Here is a 6,669-nt window from a genome sequence, read left to right as displayed (position 1 = left end):
TTAATTTTGTGTTAAAATCATCCTTTTTTTCTGTAATAAATCATTTGGAATAGATTACACATTTTGGTATCCTTAACCCGCATTACATGAATTTTACCCACTTATACTATGGGACGGGTCAGAAGTACCCAAGGTGTTGAGAGTAACCCACTCTAGACAGAGGTAAGTTGGTATCAGCGAGTGTACGCTCTTTTACTTAGTGCTTTGAAGGTGAAGATCCCCATTTAACTTTACTTTATACTTTTATACTCCACTGTTCCCCTTTTTTTATTGTCTCTAATTGCATTAACGTAAGATAACTGTACAGCATCTCACTGGGGTCACTGGGACGGAGTCGAAACAGAGCCTTAGAGTGAGATGACTCTAGCCCTGACAAAGCTAGAGTAGGCCATAAATTATTTCCAAATTAACGTGTGGAGTTCTCCGGCCTCTGGACAGTAAAATTGCCTCCTTTTGTATTTAAGAGTGAAAGGTTAGTGAACTATGACAGTAAAGTATTAGCAGGGCGTTTGTGTCCCGAGAGTAAGTGCTCATTATCCTCCCCTGTTGAGCTTTGGGTAATTGCCGTAGGGAGACTTTCCTGGACTAAGTTCCCACTCAACCATTCACATAAAAATTCTCCACAATCACATCCTTAATAATAATTCGTCAACATTGCGCGAGCCAGACAGGAATAGCATCAGCCTAGTCGTGGAGAAACAAACGTGGAACGGCGACGCATTGGCTGCCTCTCGAAAGAGTTGACGAGTCGAACCGACTCGACCGGTATATAACTAAGTAGACTGTCGAGTGTCGACTCGTTCGCCAGTAAGCAACTACTTGTTGCACGAGATAGTAGCACGCTGCTGAACTTCACTCAAGAACACCTTTGTCAGGTTTGCGTCCAGCCTCAAGAACACCGTCTCAGTTTTGCGTCCACTTCCAAGAACACCTCAGTTTTGCGTCCACTTTCAAGAACACCTCAGTTTTGCGTCCACTTTCAAGAACAAACTTCTCAGTTTTGCGTCCAACCTCATGAACACCTCAGTTTTGCGCCCATTTTCAAGAACACCTTGTTAGTTTTGCGTCCAGTTTCCTTTCCTTAAATCTTTTATATTAATCAAAATGGCCTCCATCGAAGCAATCAGCTCCTTCGTAAGCCAGAACTCAGCCTTCAACATGGCTCCCAGCATCTGCCAGTGCAGAGCAATTGCAAGAGACTGCGGTGAATTGTGGCTTCCTATTTCTCGAAGGGGACATTTCCTCCAAGACTCGTTCTTCGAAAACGTCCGGGCCAACTTCCACTTGGCCATTCAGGAGATACTGGCCAAGTGGAAGGAAATGAACAAGCTAACGGAGGAATGGATGGCTAACAGCCAGTCTCTAGACAGCAGCTTCAACCTCTACAGACAGCTGAAATCCAAAAGCAATCAAGAGGACAGACAGGCATCTACTTTCGTGTCCGACAGCAAAACTCATAAGGTAAATAAAGAAATTAAAATTAGTATCAGTATGACATAGATTAATTAAGGTATAAAACTATACAATTTGCTGTGCAAAATATATATAGAGCGTAATCTATTATTTCACGTATATTTTTGGCTTATCAATTCATTTCATAATTACTGAAATTTATTTGTCACTGATTATATCAAATTAGCTATTTCTTTTCTTTCTTAATTTTTTTACACGAGCTATTTTTGTTGTAACACTTCCAAGTCTTTAATAATAATAATAATAATAATAATAATAATAATAATAATAATAATAATCTCTCTCCTCTCTCAGGTTGTAGTTGATGTCCAAGACTTCACAGATGGTGACATCAAGGTGAAGCTCTTAGGAGATAAAGAGTTGGTCGTTGAAGGTCACGGGAGTCCCAAACCTGTCGAAGGATCCTTTCCCTCCAATAGATTCTACAGGAGGTTCACGTTCCCAAGTAACATCAACATGAATGGGATCACCTCAGTGCTCTCCTCCGAGGGGTGCTGACAATCGAAGCACCGAAATTGGTAAGCCTTTTTGTCTTCCTTTATCAAATTTACTCCTTTTTTCATCTAAACACTTTTTTTTTTATACTTATTAGAAGAAGAGGTTAGCTGTTTAATTTTTGAATTCTGTATCGTCAAGTTGATGAACATTTAAATTGATTTATTATGCTGGTTTAAAAATAGAAGACTTTGTAAGAGTTTACATCCAAATCACTTATTAGATATAAAGTTATAAATTCTTCAGAATAAAGAAAACTAATGACAAATTTTAACGATCAAAGACAAACTGACCCGAATATTTATACCTGGGAAAAGAAGAATAAATTCTTGTTAGTTTTTGGGGATGAAAGAGTCGACAACTGTTGAGAGATAATCCCAAGGTCCTCTAGATCTTACATGCACAGAATAATCTACTTACAGAAACTTAGTCTGACACCCTGCTGATTAACCTTTCTTTTTTGGTTCCAGAAGGCAAATGACAAAACTCCGGTAACCAGACACATCCCAGTGGAAATTGAGGGCACTACCTCATCTAGCAGCAATGCCAGTTCAAGCACAGATAAAGATAAAAAGGACGTCGTTTATTACTGCAGAGGTTGCAACAAGAAGATTGGGTCTTAGCACACGGCATCAGAAACCAAATCTACTCTGACAGAAGAAGCGACAGTACCAGAAAAGTTCAACACATCTTCAGGGACTGAGAAAATTATCCCAGTTCAGCAAGAAGCATCACAAACAAAATATATCACGATAGAACAAGAAAAACAGGAAGAGAGTAAAGAGAAGAGCTCTCAAGAACACAAGGACATTGCAGTGAAGACAAATGTCTTGCAGGTTGAGAACAAGAATAAGAATTGTTATGAAGTTCCCGTTACGTCTGGTTTCAGCATCCTTCCAGTTTCTTTTAGAGGACCTTTCTTCAGTGACTCGTTTTTCAGAAGTGTCCACAATGATTTCCAGTCTGCAGTCCAAAAAGTTCTCTCCAGGTGGGGAGCAACAACTTCTATGCTCATTGAAGATAACTTGTCTGCCTACAGAAAACTTCGGCTACAAAACCTAAAAGAAGAGACCCTAGCTGTTAAGAAGACAGAAGATGAAGCAAACCATAAGGTAAGATTTTCTTTAGATCCTAGTATTTATCACAAACATCATTCCAGAAAGTGAGACCACATTCTTTCCCACCGTTATCCCTACATTAAGGGGTCGGTTGCCTGACGCACGTTCTCCAATACATTTTATCAAAAGCATCTTCTTCCACCAAATTTCTCTCCTGATCATCCTTCACTTTATCTCACCATCTAGTTCTCTACCTACCTCTCAATGTTCATTCCCTAACAAGTTCGGCCCAAGCCCTTCCCACTTCCTCCCCATCATCAATCCTTAACACATGTCCATACCATCTCAGTCATGACACTCTTATCAGCTCTTTAATCTTTACTATGCCTGCCATTCTTGTTATTTCATAATTTTCCAATATTTGAAGCAGTGATATTCCCATAATCCACCCTAGCATTCTCATCTCTATTCCCTCAAGCTTTGTTTCAATACTTAACCCAAAAATTTACCATACTATCAATTTCTCTTCTTTCAGTTTGTACTGGACGTTCAGGACTTTACGAATGGTGGTGAAGTTACAGTGAAGGCCATAAACGACAGAGAGATTGTGGTAGAAGGTCACATAGGGAAGGAAGGAGAAGGATCAAAATCTTTAAAACGTTTTTTGCAACGTTTCACTATGCCAGGAAATATCAAGCTTGAATCTGTCTCTTCAGTAATATCTTAAGATGGAGTACTTACAATCACTGCTCCTAAGCAGGTATTACTTGACATTTTACTTTGTTCAATCTATATACTGCTAAAATTATACTTATTTTTCAGAGGTTTTCAGTTCAAAATCATAACGCGAGCTCTCTTCATTTGCAGCCTTCATCTGTTCAATTGAAAGAAGTTATCGTCCCAATGAGTATAGAAGGAACAGAAGTCAAGGATAGAGACATCAAGAAGACACAAGAAAGCCAACTTTCTTCCAAGACTTGTGTCTCATCAGGTAGTGACATGGTTTCTGGCGAGCATATTATTCCTATCAATGTTGAAGACAGAGAGGTACAGAGAACAAACGCTGAAAGAAATTTCAAAAGTACAGAGCAGATAATGCGAAAAAGTCAGGCCAATAAAGAACATATTATTCCGGTGAATGTAGAAGGAACGTCTGAGCATGCTAGACAGCAAAGTCTAGATGCCCAAGCCGAGCTGAAAAGAAAGTGCCAAGAAGAAAAACGAGATGTAAGAATTCAACAGCAGACAGGGAAAGACCAATCAGTCATAGATCGTGTAATTCCAGTTAATGTAGAAGTCTCCTCAAACAACACCACGGCACAAGCAATAACTCACCAAACGGACTGCGTTATTCCAGTTAATGTGGTAGGATCATCTGGGCATGTTAACGCACACACTTCCAACAACCAAGTAAAGGCACTTAAGGAAAGCAATGAAGATAATTCGGCCATCAAGCAGGGTGACAAGTTTCAGTTTGCTCATCAGAGAGCCCAGGCTTCTAGCACTGATAAGAAAACTACCACTAATAGTCAACTTTCAGGCAGCCTTGCATGCACGCCATTAGACACTCACTACCTCTCTATTTCCAAAAAAGGTCTCTTCCTTGATGATGCTTTCTTCCAAGGCTACCAGAAGAACTTCCAGGAAGCAGTTAAAGATGTACTCATCAAGTCTAGGTGGTTTGTGAACAACACAGACTGCATAACAGCCTACAGAAGTCTTCGTCAAAGTGACCTGAAAGTTGAGAATCAAGCTCTGTATGCCCAAGAAGACAGTGAATCCTTTAGGGTTAGTGGACTCCACAGATTGTCGTATGTTGCTGAATTTGGAAATAATAGTAGTCTTAGTTTACCATTTTGACATCCTTTCTCTGTCATTATTTTTTACCAATTGAGCTCACCTCTCACCCATTTTGGATGTCCCTTCTCTATCACTATTTTGTACCAATGGTAGCTCACCTCTGACCCTTATTGAATGCCAGGCAGCTGTTGATGCCAAGGACTTCCTTGACGGGGACATCACTGTGCGAGTGGAAGGAAAAGAACTTGTGATCAAAGGCAAAGTGGAAAAGAGCGAAGCCAAGTCCTCGAACTCGTTGACCTTCTCTCACCGCTTCCTTCTGCCCGATTCCTTCAACGTCAGCACCATAGCTTCAGCTATATCCTCCGACGGGATCCTCACAGTCCAGTGCCCTAAGAGGGCAGGAGGTGTTGCTCCAGCAGACAGCGTCCGGAAGATGACGACTGAGGCCAGGTCGGAACATGAGAGCCACGAGGAAGGTGCTCACAAGTGGGAGGAGAAGAGGGTGAAGCAGTCCACTTAGAAGGGGGACGGGGTCTCCTCCCGTACCTTTTGCAGTAATTACAATTCCACCAGCCAGCAGCAGTCTTCCAATTAATAATGACTACCAATAAATATGAATGTACATATTTTTGTAATTTAGTAGACATCTAGCGGATAATAGAATTGAGCTGTGATAATTATTCCAAAGAATGTATTCAGTGTTCCAGTTATCTAAAATTGCTTCAACATCTCTTGGAATTATTTTTCGACAAGGGATAAAAGGTAAGATTTTTCTGATATATTGAAAGTAGCCTTTTAGTTGTTACCCAATACCGAGTTAACCGAAATTTCATACAATGATTATAAGTTCAATAGAAATTTCAATCTACTGTTAACTTGAAAGTATAATTATTTCTCTTTGATTTTCAGGTTTTGTCTACATTCCAGAGTGAACAAGTTCTCTAAATTCTCTATAATCGTAAGTCTTCAGGTATTTAATAATAATTCAGTTTACTAAGTGGATTAAAATACACCACATAATGAAAATTGTTGTAATTTATATGATTGAATTTTGTATTTCCCAATCTTAAGTTAACATTAAATTATGTATTCCTATCATTATAAAATCAACGTTTTGAACTACATAAAAAAATACATTACATAATAAAGAAATTTATAATTTATATGATTGATTTTTGTGTGATTCTTAACCTTAACATTAAAATATGTATTCATAAACTCGTATTTTCGTAACCTTTATAAAAACGATTTATTTTACCAGTGGGTTTATTGGTACTACAAACTGAGTTTATGAATTCTTACCAGCCCCAAACCCGGATTAAAGAGCGGGGTAAAGCGCATGGTTCCCTTCCTTTTATTATTATTATTATTATTATTATTAGCCAAGCTACAACCCTAATTGGAAAAGCAAGATGCTATAAGCCCAAGGGCTCCAACAGGGAAAAATAGTTCAGTGAGGAAAGGAAATAAGGAAATAAATAAGGGATGAGAAAAAACCGATTCTAGAGACCCCTTCTCCACCCAAGCTAGGACCCCGAAGGGGCAGGCAATGGCTGCTGAGTCATCAGCGGTTAAGACTTATAACCTCTCTAAAACATTCTCCATCCTTAGCTTACAGCAGTGGTTCTTAAAATTTTTTGCCTTGCGCCCCCCTTCTGCATTAAGCATAGGTCCCATGCCCCCCCCTCCCTACCCTTGAAATTTTTGCCACAGTAGAAAGTACCGTATGTAAGTATGTATTGTTTTTATAAACAATATGTTGCATTTTGTATGCTAATATACTTCATTGGTCATGTGAGTATATGGATGAATGATAGATTTTTATTTCATTGATGTTGAT

The 6,669-nt window shown here is 39.2% G+C and overlaps 1 pseudogene; it reads left to right on the top strand.

Moving 5' to 3' along the window:
• Positions 1-1,090: 1,090 nt before the first annotated feature.
• On the top strand, positions 1,091-5,424 carry LOC137648080 (uncharacterized; annotated as a pseudogene).
• Positions 5,425-6,669: the final 1,245 nt, after the last annotated feature.

Source organism: Palaemon carinicauda, chromosome 10 (assembly GCF_036898095.1).
Source record: "Palaemon carinicauda isolate YSFRI2023 chromosome 10, ASM3689809v2, whole genome shotgun sequence".
NCBI lineage: Eukaryota > Metazoa > Arthropoda > Malacostraca > Decapoda > Palaemonidae > Palaemon > Palaemon carinicauda.
This window is presented reverse-complemented; position numbering and strand designations above follow the sequence as displayed.